The sequence below is a fragment of the Manacus vitellinus genome, unplaced genomic scaffold (genome assembly GCF_001715985.3).
Source record: "Manacus vitellinus isolate BGI_N305 unplaced genomic scaffold, ASM171598v3 scaffold_0_pilon, whole genome shotgun sequence".
Lineage (NCBI taxonomy): Eukaryota > Metazoa > Chordata > Aves > Passeriformes > Pipridae > Manacus > Manacus vitellinus.
In genome coordinates this window covers 60,866,257-60,886,800 of record NW_021938789.1, presented here as the reverse complement: position 1 = coordinate 60,886,800, position 20,544 = coordinate 60,866,257, and positions in this window count along the sequence as shown.

Below are 20,544 nucleotides of genomic sequence, written 5' to 3'. Positions count from 1 at the left end.
CCATATTTATTTTGAATGCTTTCAGCAATTTCAGATGAGATTTTTACACAGTCATTTGATCAAGTAGACTTGTCAGACATAACATTTTAAATATAATGGGTATTTTAATCGACTACCTCCGTCCTCCTATCTTTCTGGCTCCAGGGTCATTTATACCTCTGAATATAAATTCCTGTAAATCTTTCTTCTGCCATTTATCTCAATGCACATATACAAATAAATTCATCAATACATACCATCAAGTATAGGCTTTCCTGACTTTCAAAACAGTCACTCATGTGGCTGTTAGATCATGTACATAAATAGATATGTACTGTAGAGTAAGCTTCAAACTTTTGAGGACTTTTTGTTTTGTTTTGTTTTTTGTTTTGTTTTGTTTTGTTTTGTTTTGTTTTGTTTTCCAGTGGTTTTTCTGCTTTGGGTTTGTCATTGCCAAGCAAAAGCTTTTGTAATGCTCTCTTGATAAATTACAGTGTAGGGACACATTCATAAGGACTTCTGGTCTTACATGTGCCAGTCTTGGTGAAGTGCCACTACCAGGAATTGAGGCTTTGGGTTCATGTAGCATGTGTCTTCATTTTGTTCAGCATTTACACTGTCCCAGAAGCAGCTCTGGGTATCTCATGCCTCACTCAGGAGGTTCACAGAGGGACAGGTTTGATACACGAAAAACAAGGAGTGGAAATATGACTTTATTAATTTTTTTGAAAGTTTAGAAATGAGATTACATTTGCTTGTGCATATCACTTAATACATCAGCATGAAATCCAGCTACCACCTAGCACTCGTTCCAGAAATTATTTATCTTTCTGAATACTGCCATACTCACTAGTATGATTTCCTCTTGAGCTACAACATTATTGACAGTGGCAAGTCAGTCAAGTACACTTTTCTTTGCCTGATTTGTCCCACTTCAGCGCTGAACAGTTCAGTGTAATTGAAGAAACAAAGGCACCTGCAGTCACTGTCTAGAAAATCCAGAGTGCTATTCCTTTTTAAGTTGTGTATAATGTCTTAACAGAGGACTGCAAAGGGATTCAGTCATCAGCACAAGAGAAGTGAAGGCAAGATTAAAAAAATGGCACGTAATCAACAGTCAATATGTGCCATAATTTCTCCATGGGCCAAACGCTAGGATTAGGATCAGAGGATTAATCTGTGAGTGGGTGGTGAGGAAGGAAGGGGAACTGGTCAAGGCTTCAAGTTGAAGAAACTGATGGCAAAGGAAGGAAGATAAGGAAATCTGAGGCTGTGAGAAATGAGCCACTGGGATGGAACTGAAGGGATCATTTAGATGAACCAAGGGAGAATCAAAAATAGAAGAATGATGATCATGTTAGGTAGGCATACATAGGCACACCCAGCCATGTCTGCTCACGTCTCCCACTTAAAAAAAGATATAAAAAAATAAAAAATAATTTAAAAAAAAGTAAGCCAGTTTTAAAACTAACAGGAACTCTAGCCTGGAGGCTTTGACAACCTAGACCCTTTCTTAAATATTGAGTACTTTAATATTCAATAGTTCTTTAATATTGAGTCATATACAAGTGCCAAATCCTTTGGCACTTCTGTCTCCTTTTCTGTTCTCCGTGTGGGGTTCATTTTCACATTACCCAGACATGGGAGAGGAAAATATTCTTATCTAAAAGAGAAATGGTCCATGTCTCAACTAGTAAGACATATGCCTAGGAATTAATCCTGTGTTTTGCATTAAGCATCACTCTCTGTTTTTCCACTCTCATTCTTATTTCAACCTGTTTTTCAAAGAGGGAAAAGAAAACTCAGGGCAGAACCCACCTAAACCTTGTAAAACCTCAATGAACTCTAAGCAGACAATCTTTCACCCTTAGTAATATAAGTGAGTACTAGATGTAAGTTGTATTTAACTGTGTCATTAAGTTCTTTACATGTAAAAGAACATTGAAAAGGGCAGAAGATAAGACTGTTGTCTTACAGCTCTTCTATAATTAATTACCTGAGTGAAACAAACAGAAGACCTGTCAATTCCCAATTAGGATATTGTTCCCATTTGGATTATAAACATCCTTCAGGATTAATGAATTTATGGGCCATATCCTCTGCAGCACTTGCATTCTCCATACCTTCATTATGGCCAGTGGAGCTAGGACGATTTACAAGGGTAGAAGAACTGACCTGATGTCAATGCAGTAGATAAAATGATATTTTATTCTCATTATCCTCAGTGTCAGCACATATGGCACTTCTATGTGATACAATTCCCTTAACACACAGCAAATATTTGCTCAGCTCCTCTGTTTGCTTGAGCTGGACCACGGTTGACCAGCTGTCATCATCAATCAATTCATCAAGCGAAAGGACTTGACCCTTACTTTATAAGAGCTCCTGATCAAATAGGTTTCTTCCTGAGACAGTGTCCAAATTCGACAAACTGATGCTTATGCCACTTGTAGTACTTGGCAGTAATATTTTACAGTCTTTTGGAAAACCACTTGCTGCTATGAACCCCATTAAGAATTTCAGTTTATTTTGAAGGGAGAAACAGTGCTGAAGGATACCTTGCTGTATGTAGGGTCTGTGTGCTTTTGAATATTAATATAAAAAGCATTATTGCTTTTATTACTGTGGTGTTTTGAGACCCCCAGAAATCCAATTCTCAAGTCCAAGCCCCCGTCCCACAACTCACCCCAGTGTGAGAGGGGTTTTCCAGACACAACACAAGACTCAATATGAGGGGAAGGGAATTATATTACAATTAATACACAAGTAAATATTATAATACATTATATACATAATCCTTACATTCTCTCCTATGATAAAGCAGTATTTACATTGGATCAAATCTCTTTTCCCTCCAATAAAAATCCAGAAGGGAAGAAGGAAAGATCCTTTCCACGTTCAGGGCAGCAGTCTCTCTCTTCTTCAGTGCAACAGTTGTAGTTGGAGTTGTAGCTGGATGTCTCTCTCCATTACACACAAGGGGGTCTCCTCTCACCCCTCTTAGCCCTTCGGCTCCAAGCGAAGGTCTCTCTCCCATGGACTGCGAAGCCGGGACGAAAGCTCGCCTCACCATGTCATATCATGGGGTATAACACCCCCGTGAAGGTCCCTTCCTTGAGGGGTTGAGTTCCCTCGAGTCAGAACGTTTAGGGCAGCTTTCAGTTCAGTTCTTGCCTTAAGTGTTCTATCAGAGCTCCTTTGCTCTGTCTCAAAACTGCTAGTGTGGCAGTAGCGGGGAGGGGAACAAAACCACTTCCCCCGCATTCTGTCCGGCCATCCTGGTCCAGCTTCCAGGACGTCTTGAGCTTCTCAGCTCCTCTTTCCAGTGCTGCTGCATTCCAAGACTCCCTTCAAGTAGGAGTCCACCCCCTCCTCCTAGGAAGGGGTATCAAAGGGGTTTTGTGGGGAGCTGATTCAGTTCTTACCCCAAAAGGGGCACTGATTGGATCAACATCAAGACACCACCCCCTCAGGGGTTACCATTTTTTTTAACTCCAGGGGGAAAAACACTTTTTTTCCCCCACCACAATTACTCTTTGAAATATACATTGAATGCAAAGTACACCAAAGTACTATTGCTGAGATGTGAGACCCTCCATTTGGATGACAGTAGCAAAGACTATTCTGAAATCTGAAAAACCTTGAAACATTAATTCTTTCTGAGTTTTGTTTTATAAAACATATATAATTCAAAGGCACTGGATGGCAAAACTATAGTGGCAAATTACAGGAGTTATTAAAAATTCTCTTTCAAGCTAATATCAAGTCATCAAAAAAATTGAATACTCCTGACCCTTGCACCAAAGTGTAAATTAGCAGCCTAATGGTAATATTTGGATGTAAGCTTCTTTTGATGAAAATAATATTAGAAAGTGCTTCCCTACTGTGAATCATCTTAACTTGTGAAATAGCATTTTGGTACTATGATCTCTGCAAAGGACACAGCAAGCTGGAAAATCTGGAAACAAAAGATGAAAGAAATTTTGTGCATCTCTTGCCAATGTTTTATTCCCTTTTTAGTTATTATATAAAATCCAAATATCTCAAAGCACTTCTTTATGTTGCTTTAAAAACAAATTACTAACCCAACCAATAAAATACTTTCCTTACCAAAGCACTAGTTATGGATGTAAATTAGAGCTAAAGCATGTAATAAACTGACCACACTTAAGAATGTTTCTTCTAAATATTTTCATCTATCAATAATTACTGCTTTTACTGCAGCATTAGTATTTACGTGTTAAAAAAAAATAAAAAAAAGGAAGCGCATTGGAAACAAGACTTTTAAAATGGTAGCGATGTTATACTTTTTCTTCCATAATTGTATATTGTAGAAAAGGAGCTTCTAAAGAATTCTCAAGCGTAAAGAAAGCAGATTTTTTTGGTTCCTTGCACCCAACCATGCTATTTGCAAAGGCCACCCAGGGCAAAGGTTATATAGCCAAACATTCCTCAGGGGTGGGAAATCCCTTTTTTGGTTGTAAAAGCTTTATTGTATTATGCTAATTACTTTTGCTCTTTTTTGTGATGGAAATTAGACTACTCTTTGTAGTAAGTGGTAATATCTTTCGTAGGCATGCAGATAGTTTGCAGATGCAGAAGCTGTGCCCTTCCCATCATTAAATTTTAGTTGCTTTCTTTCATTGTCTTTTGGTGTATCAGCTCATGTAGAGCCACTCTGCCCACGGGCATTAATCCAACAAAACACTTGAGCGTGTGCTTAACATTAAGTAAATGACTGGAGTCATTGAACTGTGCTGCCCTACTTATAAGCTAAGGTGCTGTAATGAATCAGAGCTATAGATTCTGGACCAGCTCGCATGGAAATCAGTGATGTGGGCGGCATTCGCGTCACTGAGAGCCTTGAACTAATCCCAAAGAGCCAAGTTGTGTGCTGAAGAAAGCTCTACTCTCATTCAGTGCTTTTTTGACTATACACTTTTTTTGACTATAAAATACTATAATATATCTTAGTATGAAGCCATTAATTGCAGTGCCTTCTGCTTTTTAAGCATTTTAAGTCTACTAAAACGTATACTTTTCATCATCTGTTGCCTCAGGTTGCCTTCTAAGATTGCTGGTAATACTGGAAAGAATTACAATAAAAAAAAATGGACATTCATTTTGCATTTTTATCTTGGCAATTCCAAGAGAGAGGTGATAGTATTCTTGATGATTCATTTAATTACCTCTGCAGAATCTTTATCTAACTTAAAAGTTTTTTTCTCCTGAGGACAGATCTTTCCACCCACAGATCTCCACTCAGAATGCTCCTGAAATCAAGGACGTTCTGCTTCTGACTGAAATTCACTTTGATTTTTACTGCTTATAATTAATAAATAACCTTATATAGGTGTTGGGGTAATATCAATTGTTTAAAATGAGAGTTTACAGTGATTAATAAAATATGTGTTGTTTGTTATTGAAAGCTACTTTACAGCTCTTAAAATCTTCCACTTTTTTTGTCTGATATATTCTGTATAGCAGTGTCTTTGGGTGCAGGGCTGTAATTAGCTAAAGGCTGTGATTCACAATAAAAGCAGAGAATTTGGTGCCAAGAGACAAAACCCCGGTTAGGTGAGAACTTGAACTTGGAATCAACTATAGACTTTGGTCACTGGCAAACGGAAGTAAGTTAGGATAGATGCAGAATTGAAATAATATTTCTCCTCTCCACCTAATGTTATTGCACTCATGGTTCCCCTATTCCAGCTAAAGTGCTTTGGTAGTCCAGCAATTGCTAAGTTTGGTAGGAACCCGGAAGGCCTAGCTCCTCACTGCCGTTGAGAACAACCCTCCAGAAAGCTCTAGGTTCTACCTAGACTGATGATCTCTGTACGTACGTGGTTGAGTAAGTGGTCTCTATCTCCTTTATAATAGTGAGTTACCTCACTAACACCTCATGATTAGTCAAATTGCATCTTAGGTCTCTCTGAACCGTGATATGTCACTACACATTAATGATGGTTAAGGTGCTTGTGCACAGATGTTTTGGGGTATAATGAACATATAATGTGGGCTATAATGTAGGGTATAATACCTTACAGGTATTGTAAGGTTAAGGGCACTATGGATGTTTTCACATTGATTTTCTGTGCATTAAGGTTATGTGGTAGCCTGTACTAGCTGGTTTTCTTACAGTTTATTGCATTGTGGTGGTAAAAACCTTTTAAATGGTAAAGACTGTGAATGATCATATTTCCCAGAGATCTGTATAATTTAGCTTCATACTAAAAATAACTGTGGACTTGTCATGTATTTTGTGTTGTCTGTCTAGGAAGTCTAAGTGATAAGCAAATTCCATGAGAACACAAACAGGAGTCAGAAAGACTGAAAAGAAGTGCAAACACGATTTAGGCACAACTTATAGTAGTTAGTTCAAAACCAGTCATATTGACATACATCTGACTGTCACTTGTAATATTAGAATCATTCTTCTTCCTTCTCTCTTTCAATCTTCATTACCAATTTTATTTTTCTCATTATTTACTGCAACTTTCCTTGGGACTTAAAGTAAGTAAGGGACACCTCTTACATATTAGAAATGAAAAACTTTGTCATGAACAGTGAGAATGTATTGGTTGCAAGGTTTCAGAGAACAACTTCACCTCTACTGTAGTACAAGATGGAAGGGCAAAGTCCAGAAAGAAGCATCCTGCTCTGAAACCTTTCCTGCATTAGCTCGTTGGTCATTATGATAATTAGATCATCTGTCTAAATAGGGTCCATATGGTGATTTTTCTGCAAATGTTTTCTTTATTTGAACGCAGTGTATTACTCTATTTACAGCTCCAAATTGAAATTAACCTTGGAGACTGGATAATTAGAATCTGGGCTGAGTAACAGAAGAGTTTTTTATTACTCAGGGAAGAGGGGATGGAAATATTAGACATATTATGTCTTATTCTGAAGTCTAGGAAACAAGTTAGAGATAAATAACATGAAGTTGGCAAAGGACTCATATTCTTGGATTTGTTCTATTTTAGTTTCTCTGAGTACAACAAAGGAAAACATAAGTTAATTTGGGTTATCATTCTTTAATAAAACCTACAAACTGTGTTCTGAAAAGACAATTGTGTTTGAATGAGCAGCAATTCAGAGTATGAAGGTAAGAAAAAAGTTATGATTTCAACTTGAAAAGATACCAGTGTTGCTTCATTTTTTCAATGCTTTCTGTAAATTTTTTCTTAATAACAGATTTTTATGGCTTTGAGACTGAAAAAAATATTTTGGACATAGAAATAATTAGAGATTAGGTTAGAAATTAGAAATGTTTTGCATTTATTTGATTCTTTGTCATGTATTTTTTTGCTTTTTGTATGGTATGAATATCAACAAGGTTGCACCAAAATGCCTAAAAAAATTGAAAGCTTCCCATTTCATACAATGGACCAGACTCTCAGAATATTGCCTGAAAAAACATATCAGAATTTTCTGCACCTACATATGTAAAGTGTTGTGCTGAATTATAGCCTTTCATTTACATAATGACTGATTGTGTTTGCAGTGTGGGACTTGCACAAATAATTGTGCAGTTAATACTCCAGCTGCCCCCACAACCCTAGACAACATGGTGGTGGGCGTAATGCAACAGCCTTCGCAGATGAGGATGGTTGCTGAAGACAGAGTCCCTGGTGGTAGCCAGTACTAGTCCTGTCTCAAAGCAAAGATGTGGGAAAACAGAGCAACATATGTTTTGTGAAATCGAAATGGACATTTTAAGAAGGGTCTTCCTGCTAGCTTCTCCTTCTGGTAAGGGAAGTCAACTGGCTTGATGCTTTCCAGCATGCTCCCTGCTGTGCAGGCACACACGGATCAGTTCAGAACTACTGGTATTGGAAAGTCCTGGAGAAGTTTACCAATAGTGTTAACATATTTTGGTTAAAACCGCAGCAAATCAACAAAACACCCTAGTCTCTTAGTCCACGGACCATAAAGTGTGCAGATGTTAGTTATGGTTCCATAGAAGCAGCCAGTTGGAAAACTGGAGCAGGGTATTCATATAAACTCGAATCCCACAAAATAACATCTTACTGTGATTTCAGCATAGAGCAGTTCAGTAAAATTGTTATTAATAGTCACCACATTATAAATAGTCAGAACATAAAACTGAGAGAGAAATCTCCTTCATTTGCCTTCAAGATGGTCACAGTGTGGGTAAGTCACAGAGTGCAGTGATCATTCACAAGCCAAGCTGCCTGACTGGGCTGTTGCATCTGTCCTTGGCGTCTACACTGGTGGCTGCGATGGTGGCCCTGCCGGGTGTGAGGAGCTCTAGGACCTCCGGGACAGAGTGTCTCCAGCCTGGTTTGCACTGCATGTGTAGGGATAGGTGCAACTGTGCAAGAATTTGTAACGGAAAGCTAGAACTTGTTTTGCTTAGGAAAACTGTAAAATGCCTTCTCAAACAGGTTAGATTTTTTTTCTTTTCTTCCTTCTGCATTTCAGAGAAAGCTACAGCGAGAAGCTGTGAGACGACTCTCTGTCTCCCTGGTATGCAGAGAGATAATATGTTTCCAGACATGTACAAGGACTCTTTGGGCAGAGAGAGTGGGGGAGAAGAGAGAGAAAATACAAAATGCTTTGGAGGAGGTGGGGCATTGCCTTTTGCCCCTGAAGGTCCGATGCACTGCATTGTTAAAAAGTGGTCCTGGCATCTGAAATAAACCTTTTTTTAGTATTTCCACAGCTTTGGTATTCTTGGGAAGAATGCTTGCATGTTTATGTTACAGCATTTCTGAGGCAGTGTTACTGTGCCAATTAACATCCAGGAGTTCCCTCTTTATGATCAGGGGTTAATGAAGATCATAGCCTTTTATTCACTTGTGAGAAGGCTTAGATCTTTTGGGACATCTGCCCCACTTCTGGAGGGGCGAATTGATTAAAAGAGGGTGCAGGGCCTCTGTGGGCAACAAGCAATGATTTCATGTATAATCAGTGGAGAACATTTAATTATTGTGGTATCTCAGCAAAGGATATCCTTAAGATGTATTTCATCATTTGAGTTTTATATGATTTTCTTGCCCAAGATATATATATTTGTGATGATTTCAGATACTTGACTATGTTAACTTCTCTGCATGATTTTGCTTTTTAACAAAAATGAAATGGTAGGGCTATTTCCTTTTTAAAAAGAGGTTTAAACCTGCAACCTGGGTCTTTCATGGACTTGTTAAATCTTTCATTTTGTCTTTTTTATTGTCTTTCAAAATACCTTGTATGTAAATCTTGCATTCTCTTCTCTTTTTTTAACTGAAGTCTGCAGAATAATTGCACTGCCTGCTCAATAGAGAACTGATTACATCTCCTTCACCTATTGCTTTATGATAATGATTTCTTCAAGAGAATTGAAAAGGGTAGAATTATGAAACCAAGCATATGGCTATATTTTTCACCCAAGAGTATTTTTTTTCCTCAGTATCTTATGTCATTTGTTAAGCTAACATTTTATTTTCGTCTTCCCTTTAGAAGATTTAGCACTTTTTATTCACCTAAACAGTGCTGTAGTTTTCTTCTTTGTAGATTTTCAGTTGCTGGTTTCTGGTCTTTCCTTCACGTGAAAGGGGAAGACAAAATTCTGTAGCTGAAGAATCAACACAGTTGCATATTGTGGTGGGGGAAAAAAATTTTCCCCCCTGAAGCTATAAAATGGTAAACCCCAGGGGGTGGTGACCCTTGGGGTTTGAACCAATGAGCGCTTTTGCAAAATATAAACATATCACAAGCAGACCGGAAGAGAAGGTGATGTGGTGGTAGTTGTAGTGGTTGTTGGAGAAGTGGCCATGTTGTGAAGCCACGAGCTGAGGGGCCCGCAGCCGCATGAGGGGCTGAGCCCCCCCCTCAGCCCCTGGCTGGGGGGACTACAGGGACTTAGAACAGTGTAAGACTGGCCTAAGTATCTGTAGCTGAGAAGGTAGAAGTTTCTCCAGCGTGAGCAGCAGCAGCAGCAGCAGCGGCAGAACAACACTGGCCAGAGAAACAGTGGCAGAGAGCCAACAGATAAGAGCTGAAGAAGCAGCAAACAAGCATGCAGCAGAGCAGGAAGACACAGAGCTGTCTGAAGGAAAGAGAGCCAGCAGCAGAGAGAGCAGAACTAAGCTCTGCAGAGAGGAAGTTTGGGTAAGAACTGAAACCAAAACCCTCCAAACTCCTTGGAGACTCCTCCTAGAAAGAGGAGGATGATGGACTCTTAATTGAAAGAGTCTTAAAGTGCTACAGCACTGCAGAAAGGAGCTGAAAAGCTCAGAGAAGGAATGCGGAGGGGGTGACCTTGGTTCCTCCCCACTGCTACTGCCGAGCTGGCAGTTTTGAGTCAGAGCACGGGAGCTCTGCAGAGGGGGCTTGAATCCCCTGAAGATACGGACCGTCACAAAGGCTCCTGTACTTCGTTGATATGACGTGGTGAAGTGACCTTCCAGGTGAACACAGCCCACGGAAGAGAAGACCCTCGCTTGGAGACGAAGGGCCGAGAGGGGTTTGGATACCCCCTCGTGTGTACTGGCAGAGATCCAGCTACAGCTGCTGCTGCATGAAAGAAAAGAACCTGCTGCCCTATAGAGAATGCTGTTCTGAGAGTGGAAAGGATCTCTTCCTTCTTCCCTCCTGGACTTTTATTTGGAAGGGAGAAGAGATTTGATCCATTGTAAATACTGTTTTGTCATGGTAGAGATAGTTAAGATTGTGTGTGTAACGTATTATAATATTTATATTTGTACAGTCATTGTAATATATTCCCTTCCCCCATTTTGAGTCTTGTGTGGTGTCTGGAAAACCCATCTCACACTGGCTGAGATGAGGGAGTGGGGCTAGGACTGGAGAATTGGATTTTGGGGCTCTCAAACCATGACACATATATACATATAAAGTCCTGAATTTCACCATTTACTTTTGTGGCTTTTCATTGTTTCTGCCACTACTTTTGGTTATGCCCCAGGGTCCATTCAACTTGAAGATTTAAATATGCATTTGCTTCCAGACCAATACCTAAATCCCTTGCTTCTTTGAAAAAAATTCTCTGAATAAAGGTCACTCTTTTTGTCTATATTGTATTACTTAATGACTTGAGCCTCCTTTTATGTCTTACTAAGATACTCTGTAAGATCATGAGTATGAAAACACTATCAGTTTGGGTGATACTGTGGTGAAGTCGGTTTTCACGCAGATATTAGTAGCAAATCTTTTAGCGGTCTGGGTATATTGTCCTAGATACCAATGAGTCTCTGGTTTCTTACTAAGAACTAATTCCCTCAAATTTAAGGACTTTTCTCTTAAACTTGAAAAATTAATTGATTTCACATTTCTTCATGTTTTCTATTTTAGTAAAACGTCACTGAAGTGCAACAGGGCAGAAGCCACTTCTGTGTGTCTGTGGCGGACCTTAAACTCACTACGAATATTAAATAGAATCAGGAGTACATGAAGAAAAAGAGCTGTGGGCATTTAGACTAAAGGCAACTCCTACTTTTGTGTCTGAGACTGTATGGAAAAGTGGCATAGATATTCCAGATGGACTGAAATAAAATTAAATAGCTCAACTCTGAAGAGTGGAGATATGGGGGAATAAATGGAAAGAAGAGAATGGTGAAGAGCAGGGAGAAAATTACCCATTTTGCATATAAATGATGTAATTACCCCCTCAGCTTCTCAGGCAGAAGTTGACATTCCTAATTAAAATAATTTTGTGATCTTCTGGGAACAGATATACAAAAACATAAAGAGAGGGAAAAATTACAAATATAAAACTAACCAACATCATTGGTCATTTTTACAAAATTAATTTGCAATAGAACTGATGATGTACATGCAGTCTCAGCTTTATAACAAATTACCATGTTTGTATTTTATTTCAGGGGATTCACAGGGCTTGATATAAAAGGCAGTGGCTGAATAAAACCTTTTCAGAGAAGAGAATGATAAAACCACAATACAAGGACGGGGAATTGAAAGCCTACTGGACTGAATTTCATTGTTTTCTTCTGATTAATACTGCAAATTGAAAGCCACTGTGTTTAACCTGTGCTGATGCTACAGTTGCTGTAATTAAGCATAAGAATATGGTCTTACAGCTTGTGCATGCTGATTGTTTCATACAAAGCACCTGGTAAATTTGCCAGTACATATAGTATTAAATCTACAACAGAGGCATCCACCCACCAAAGGCTGCCATTGTTACTTTTTTAATCGATCTACAGTATTCTGCCACATCTTCTCTTCTCAATTTCTGGGCAAAAAGGAAGTAAAGGAGCCTTTTCCAGATGGTGGGGTAGCAAAGGGATATTTTGTTCTAGCCATGTGGGAAGGAAGGGGTTGTGCTAAAAAGGAAGATAAAACCCAGCAAGTGTAACAAATCTGGAAAATTCCATTATCATATGCCTTGTCTTATCACTCTTACCATCTGACTGACTGATTTAATGTTGCTAAGAGACTTGACAGACCAACTTGTTTGCATTAGATACTGCACACAGTAGTTATTAATAAATCAATTGTTACCACTAATTTTACTCCAATAGGGTTGATATTTCAGTAGCCAGGAGTAGGCTGAAGGATATGTTTGTGTTCATGCATTTCCTTTCCCCTCCCCCTCCACATAACTGATTCTCTTTTGCATTTCCTAAGTATTTTTGGTGATTTCATGGTAAGAAGACAAGCGAGAAACCAAGAGAATAAAATTATCCTCAGGCACAAATGCAGAAAATCAGGTTTGAAAGCTCACAGGAACTGATGTTCTTGTCCTATAACCATTACTTATAGTAGTGACTAAGCTTTGAATAATTTAGAAAAATTAAAATCTTTCTTGAGATATTTTCATGTCTAGTCCTCATTGATTAATTAATAAAAGCTAACAAAGCATTTTAAGCCTCAGAAAATTTTGGGTGTTATTCTGCTCAGAGGATGGGTATGGTGTCAAGTCCATTAGTTCTGAGCTGATTCATCCTGCCCTAATTAATATGATTCACTCATAGACCACAAAATATGGAATAATCACTGTGGGTTTTGAGAGAATTAAATATTATCTACTGCACCATGTGCTTAATTCTTCAACTCCATTTACATAGGTGGGAAGTGGAAACATATTCTAGTTATTTTATCCAGTAAATAAGTCTCAAATGTCATAAAGATGAATCCTTCCCTTCTCAATTCCTGTTCTTTTGTTTGTGTTTGTTTTACAGGACAAAGAGGGACTGGATAAAATGACAGCAGGAGTTCAAAGCCTCTCTCAGGGGGTGATTTTGCACCAGGGGCTCCACAGCAGGCACTGGTGGGGTGGTCAGTAGGGCATAGAGAGTCTTCTGTGTTATCCCAGTGTAAGTCATGGTTGCTCTGCATAGTGGCACCTTCCAGATTCATGGCTATCAAGGCTGGGATTAAAAATGATTTGTCAGAAAAACAGAGTTGTCAATGAATATTCCTGAGTCAGAAGGCCTTTTGCAAAATACTCTTCTGTGCAAGATTGTCAAGGAACTCAGCAAAAGTGTCAGATAGCTAAAATAAAATAGCATGTATACAGCAAATAATGGCCTTTGGTTGTTGCAATGTGAATGAGGGAACAACACAGTTCTACTCTTCCTGTGAGAGTACATGTGTAAGAAAGCTGGCAGAGAGGGACTTTGGTGGATACCATGGATATAATGATCCTGAAAGCACTTAAAGGATTGATTCTTGAAAATAGACTGAGGCATTGAAAAACATGTAGAATGATCCATCCTTGGTTCAGCTTCTCTCAGTAAGGGAAGGGTGCTCAGTGCTTACCCTTTCCTGATGGAGTTCCTCAGAGAATCAAGATTTGTTTGCAGAATGTTTGACACAAAACCAGCTTTCCAGCTTCTTCTTTTGTAAAGGTGTATTTACATCCTGCCAAAAGTAGTATGAAGTCTGTATCAGATAGAGACTTTATTTCTGGATTATAACAGGTGTATAAATTAATCTGTATTTATCCCTATTTCACAAGCAGTGTACACAGCTGTCCACATACCAGCATTTATCTTTCTGGTTTGTGCCACTATGTGGATAATACATCACAAGAGCAGTGGTGCTAGTTATGATGTATGACACCAACATATCATAAAAGCGTTGCCACTTCTGTGATGTATTATTCAGAACATGGAATTAAACAGAAAGATCAATATAATACAGGCCCTTAATTTTATAAGGTGGGTTAGAAGGTTTTAGATTAAAGAATATAGGCTCCAGAGAGTTTACATAGTCTCAGTAAATAACAGAAACAAATGGGAATAACTGTGATTTCATAGATGACCTAAGTTTTACCAAAATATATTCAATCTGTGGCCAGTGGAACTTTTTAAGTTCCCTATTTGTTTCAAGTCCTCTCTGTACTCAGCTGTGATGCAACCAGCTTCCTACCACATTCCTTCACAATATTTTCCACAAAACACCATCTTCACTGTCTCCATGTTAGCCAGTTCTCTTTCCTACTTCCCTCTTCCCTGGATCACCACCTGGCAGCTCCTACTGCACCCAGCCCAACTTCCCAAGCATTACCAGCTCCCTCATTCCTGTTCATTAGTGACCTGGCATGCTGAGTAGAGCTTAAATGGTGAATTTATTTTCCTGCTTTTTGCACAATGAAGGCACTTATTTGAGCACTCTTCTCTACTTGAGTGCTAATTATCACTAAATTGACTGAAAGTTAGTTCCCATGGAAGAACTTACCTATTTGTGAAATGTTGAAATTTTCTCTCATTTTTTAAAGTTAATGGGGAGATGATGGGGTAGGGGACAAAAAAAAATCTTAGACATCCACCTTGTTTCCTTTGTGGCTAACTAAAATCCTTTTGTTAAGAACCTTTTGATTTTCATTAGCACTTTTTCATGATAAAAATTTTATTTAGTATCATTAATTTGCTTTTGCAACACTATTAATCATAGAATTTGAATAAGAAATTATTTTGGTTTTGTGTTTTAGATTTATTTCAATTCTATAGTTCCTTCAAAAGTGCTTAGACAGTATTTTCACCTTTTACTCAGAAAGGTGAAGTGGCAAAAAGAGGCTGTCAGGTCTTCGCATACATGAACTTCAAGAAGAAACACTAGATATTGCAAAACACGGTTAAAACTAGCAGTTGACACTTCTGGGCTTGGCCATATCTCACGTGAAGAAAAAAATCCCTCAGCAAGCCCGAAAAGCTTTCTTAGGTTCAGAAGGTGCTGCCCCTAATTATATTAACAGAATAAATACCTGGTATTAATATCAATTTTATTTTTATTGTGTGGTTGCAAACAGTCTCTACATTCTTCAATTTTCTTAAAGTTTTGGTCCAGCCACCTGACTTGTGTTCTCTACTTGAATATTCCTTTTATCAGTCTCATTAGCTATTGTTTTCTCCTCTCTACTCAAAACTTTATAGTTTCAGGATAGTAAATTTATTTACATTTTTTAGGTAGTGTACAAAATTTTTTTCCTGCATTGATATAATTTCCTTGAATCCTTGAGGATATTTATACCATTTTATATCCTCTTAATCTCTTTTTCTCTAAACTGTGTAAATTAAGTTCCCTTCCTTCTCTTCCTCTGTAATATCGTCTAATCCTTGAATCATTTCAGTTGTCCACACTACCAGCATATATGTTTTCTGGGGGCTTGGAACATAAAAAGAAATTAAGGGTCCCCTGTCTGTCACAGCATGCTCTGCTGTGAGCATGCCTGTTAAGGCTGGCCTTAACCGAAGGGGATTGTAATTCTTCTTGGACAGCGGGGCCCATTTGATTTATTATATATTTTTATCGGGTTCTGGTGCTATTCACAGTGCCAGACACTGTTTATGCATTAGATGCTGTATTTCCCTGTCCAAAGACCTTAAAAAAGAAGACTTTAATTGTGTGAGAACCTCCTAGCAGAGACCCCCTACAGAGAGAGCTACACATTAAAACTTCTCTGCTATTTCTGTTCCTTTAGAATCCATATTTAAGACATATAATGTTATGTGATAAATGGGGTTTATATTTTTAATGTATTTTGTCCTAAAATTAATGTTTCCATAAGAGCATTTCTGGGACAGTGAGAGAGGAGGGAAATAGTTTGGATCATGCAACATCCAAAACCACTGCAGTTTATGAAGGTCATGGCAATTTATGTCTCTTATCCCCAGATAATACAGAGATGTTTATCCAGATCATTTGGATGTAGGTATAGAAAATTTTATCTAAGCCAGAGTAAGATTATAACATTGGTCTCCTAGCCAGTGATTTACAGTAACTGTCTTCTCTCTGAGGCAAGACACTAAATCTGCCAGAAATGCTTTTCTTTGTTTTCAGATTTGAGTCTAAACCCATACATGTGACCAAAGTACTAGTAATGCCAAAGAGAAATATGGATGTGCAGATAGGCCACTGAGGATGGCCATCGATCTTCCAATGTCCTCTTCTCTCTTGATGTTATCATTGTAAATGAATTAGCACAAATGATGTGCTTGATTACATTCATTCTGTGTGATGTCAGAGGATTTCAGTATTAATAGGTGTAGAATTTCTCCAAGAATTGCCTATAAAAAAATGATAGTTTGGATAGAGAACAGAATTCTATATTGCTGTAGCATAAAAGAGAGTGACTTAATATAGTGAAAAATAATTGTGTTAATATTGATTATGCTGTTGAATACGTATCCATGTTATACAAATGTAAATGAGCAGTGTGATTGACACTTTCATTTCTAAGTTTCCTGTATGTACAGAAGTACATATACTCTGTAATTTTTGTTTGTGTACTTGAAAGTACCACCACCTCTGGGAAAAGATACTCTTTGGAAGCCTATTGAAGCTGTTCTACAACAGAATGCTGTCTCTTCTTAGAAAACCTGTAATTTATCTCATCAGTTATCTGTGATTTTATGTACTGTGTTAATAAGAAGTCAAGAGCAGTGGGACCGTCTTTATGGTAGTAAAGAGACATAAACTTTTCAGTGTTGCTTAATGCAATGTTTCTCTGTAACATCATGTATCTGTCTCTCTACCTTATTTTAGTCCTCATCATTCCCTTTTTCTGCAGTTATAGAGTGTATCTTTTACCTGTTATGCAATGACCAACAGTTGCTACAAATAAAACTTTCCTTCTGTGAATCCATGTAGGTTTTGTTTTGAGGTATACTGGGTACGCTGAAGAAGTTAGTTATGGTAATATCATGAGCATTCCAAAACATAGCTTTTCAAGATAAATACAAATATGTATGTATTTTGTCCAGAAATACTGAATGTAGTGAAAGCTGGATGTTGCAATTATTGGAAGCACATAAAAGGCACAAAGAGAGATGAATGCAGCGAAACTGACAATCATAAGTAGAAAGTCTAATGTAATTTCCTTTTTTAGAGCTCTTTTGAAGGTAAAAAGGTAGACGGGAGCCATTAGCTTTTAACGATTTATAATGCTTTTAAGAGTTTCCATACAACGAGCAAAGAAAATAGTATTGGTCTGTAATTCACAGACGGTCATTTAGAAAACATACCTTCTGAGGTGTTTATTGTGTAAACTCTTTACAACACAAATTGAAATTTGATAAAAGGAGCAGAATCATTTAGCAGTTATGGAAGGTACACAGTTAAATCTCATGTTTTTCTCTCAGAAAAGAAATCAGTAAATATCAGCATGTTGATTTGCAGAAATGCATTTTTAGAAAGACTTGTGGGTTTCTTTTGAGAATTTTCCCATTTGCAGCTAGTGCTATCAAATTAAATCCAAAGTAAAGTAAATCAAATTAGTACATATATTGTTAAAATTCAAAAAACCCAACAATGTCCTTGAACTAAAATATATCTAAATTCAGCCTAGCTCAGAACAAAACTTAATATTCTTTGATAAAGGGAGCATGAGTGGTAGGGATTGCTACTAAGCTTTTAAAGCACTTTTATTTACTTTAAACTGCAATTTTGCATTCAAGTAATATTATTATCTAACAAAACAAAAGGATGAGTGCACATTTGCTTGCAGGCTGCTTATACATCTCTCCTATCCAGGGAATCCCTAAAAGAATTGGAGAAACCAGGCCAGCTCTGGTCAGGTTTTTTTATTAACACTTACAGGGAGAACTAGAATAACCTACACCTGCAGTGTGCAGCCCTTAGCAACGAGGTCGACCATTGCAGGTAGTGTTTCAACCTGAACAGAATCCTTCCCAAGGAGAGGCCACCTGGCCTTGCCCTACCAGAGAGGACTCAGCCCTTCCAATTGAATTGGGGTCATCGGGTAGCCGGGAAAAAACAGCATCAAATGTTGATCAGGCTTAGCAGGTGGTGCACTCGAGCATTCCCAACAGGAAGAACAGGCTGAAAGTGGGTTTCAAGTGGGTTTGGACGGAACAGAACTTGAATCCACTTTTATTCCACTTTCTGTAAAAATGTTGCTACTAAGTGAGCAAAGAAAATTAATTTGTATAGTAATTTATAGTTTATAATTGTTTAGAGTTATTTCAATTTTACGAAGAGAAAAAAATGGCGCTCAGCTCCTGGAAGAGGCTGGGAAAGTTCTTTTAGCCAGACACTGTTCGGTGAGCAGCCTGGGCAGAATAAACACAGGCCCTTTTCCATCCCTCACAAATATTTCCAATGACAGCCATGACAGCAAGCCCTCCATTGCCGTGTAAATGCAATGCCCTCCATTGCCTCCACTGTAAAAGGTGATTTCCACAGATGCCACTCTCTTATATTTTGTTCATTTAACTGGACTTGGTCTGTCCATGTTTAAAAACTCAAGCTCCTTTATGCATTTTTGGCTAGTGTGTAGGTACATACTGGTATGTCCCAAACGTACGTGATTCTGGGAGCAAGTAGGTCGGGTTAGAACACTTCTGAGAGTACAAAGAAATTTTTGCTACATTGAACTGCTGATTGGCTTAAACTTTGGTTGTCCAGTTTAGAATATCAGGCACCTGCTTGGATGTGAATAACTGCTTCCAGAGGAAGTGATTTGCATCCTGGAATTTAGTTATTACCTTTTGAGTGACAATTTCCCTTACTCTGTCTGCTTTGGTGTCCCAGCAGGCTGGCTATTGTGAACACCCCTCTTAGGTATCTAACTCTCTATATTTAATGTGGATGATTTAAGAACCTTATTCTGTGTTGTCATTTTTTAGCACTGAAGCACTGGTCTGACTCTCATTGATTCCTGAAGTTAGGTAATTACCAGCCTGAAATACTGTCAGTGACTTTTTTGTTGAGGAATGTAATTCAAATAGGGAAAACAGCATAATGGAATGCCACATGCCTTGAAGAAACATATTACATGGCTTTGGGTGGAGTCCTGGAATTTGACAACTACATGGCCTTGTTCCAAACAATTAAATGAATCTCTCTTCAGAGCATATGGTGTAGTCAACATGTTTGAGAAGTATGGTTGGCTTGTAATCTTGATTTTTAATTTTGCAAAAGAACAATAATTTGTTGCAGCATAAAAACTTTTTTTTCCCCTGTTAAGTACAAATGTGTTTTCTTCAATGACAGAAAAAAAAATCTTTTTAGGAAAATCCAGTGTTACCTTGCATATCTCGTAGATATTAATTTTTGTCTCAGTTCTTTTGAACAATAGTTTGGAATTAATGTGACTGTTTTTATTTCCTATTGATACTAAAAGTTTGTGATGGAAATTAAAAATCCAAAGACTAAGCTACTGAAGACCTGTTGTTGGTCTGTATGAAGGATCTGGCTGGTATAATTGTTACTAAAAAGATGATGCCTGAGACAAAGGATTCTTTCTTTGATACACCAGAAATTTATCAACCTATCCTCTCCCCTGCCTGAGTTGCATAATGATGTTAATAATTGCATTAGGGTCCAGGCTGGGTGGTGGAGAGGCACTGTTTGAGCTACATGAAAAAGCAGCAGTCTCATTCTGTTCAGGCTCCTGGAAACATCTCAGGTGAGGTCTGGATCCCACTACACCAGGAGGGGTCTGCCATTGGTCTCAGTGGGGTGCTGAGCAGAGAGTAGCGGTGTTATGCCCAAGTCAGAACAGGACATCTCCCTGCTCCTTTCTGCTGTTCCTGAATCAGGGACCAGCTTCAGATTCCCTGAGCTGGGCTGGGAGAGGTGAGGATCAGACACCCCTGCCCACCTGGCACAGAGTCCGTACAGGCGTCTCAGCTCTGTTGGGCACTGTGCCACAGGCTCTCCCAGCCAGCATTTTTCTCTAAGGAACTAAGGGGATTAGGCTTTTCAGGGGAAATCTAAGAGGATTGCAGATTTAAGAGATGGCCAAAGGGGCGTATTTATAGCTTTTTAATTAAAAGACATTTTGACTGGAAGACCAGAAGGATTAAGGAATTGGTAAAACCAAGTTAAATGTCAAATGCAGGGGTAAGCCACAAATTAGAGACATTTCTAATGGATCTTTAGCTTCTAACTTATTTTTTTCATGAGATTAAACAATCTGTAAAGCTTATTAAGGTCATTTCCTATCAATCTTCCTCTTTCACCACTCCTTGCCTCCTGCCTATATTTATGGCATTACAAATACATTTAAATCCACCACAAAAGTTTGGATGGCTGGTAGTATAAAAAGAGAGACCTTTAGCAGACTTTTTAAAGAAGAATCTCGTATTTCATGACAGTAATAACCAAGTT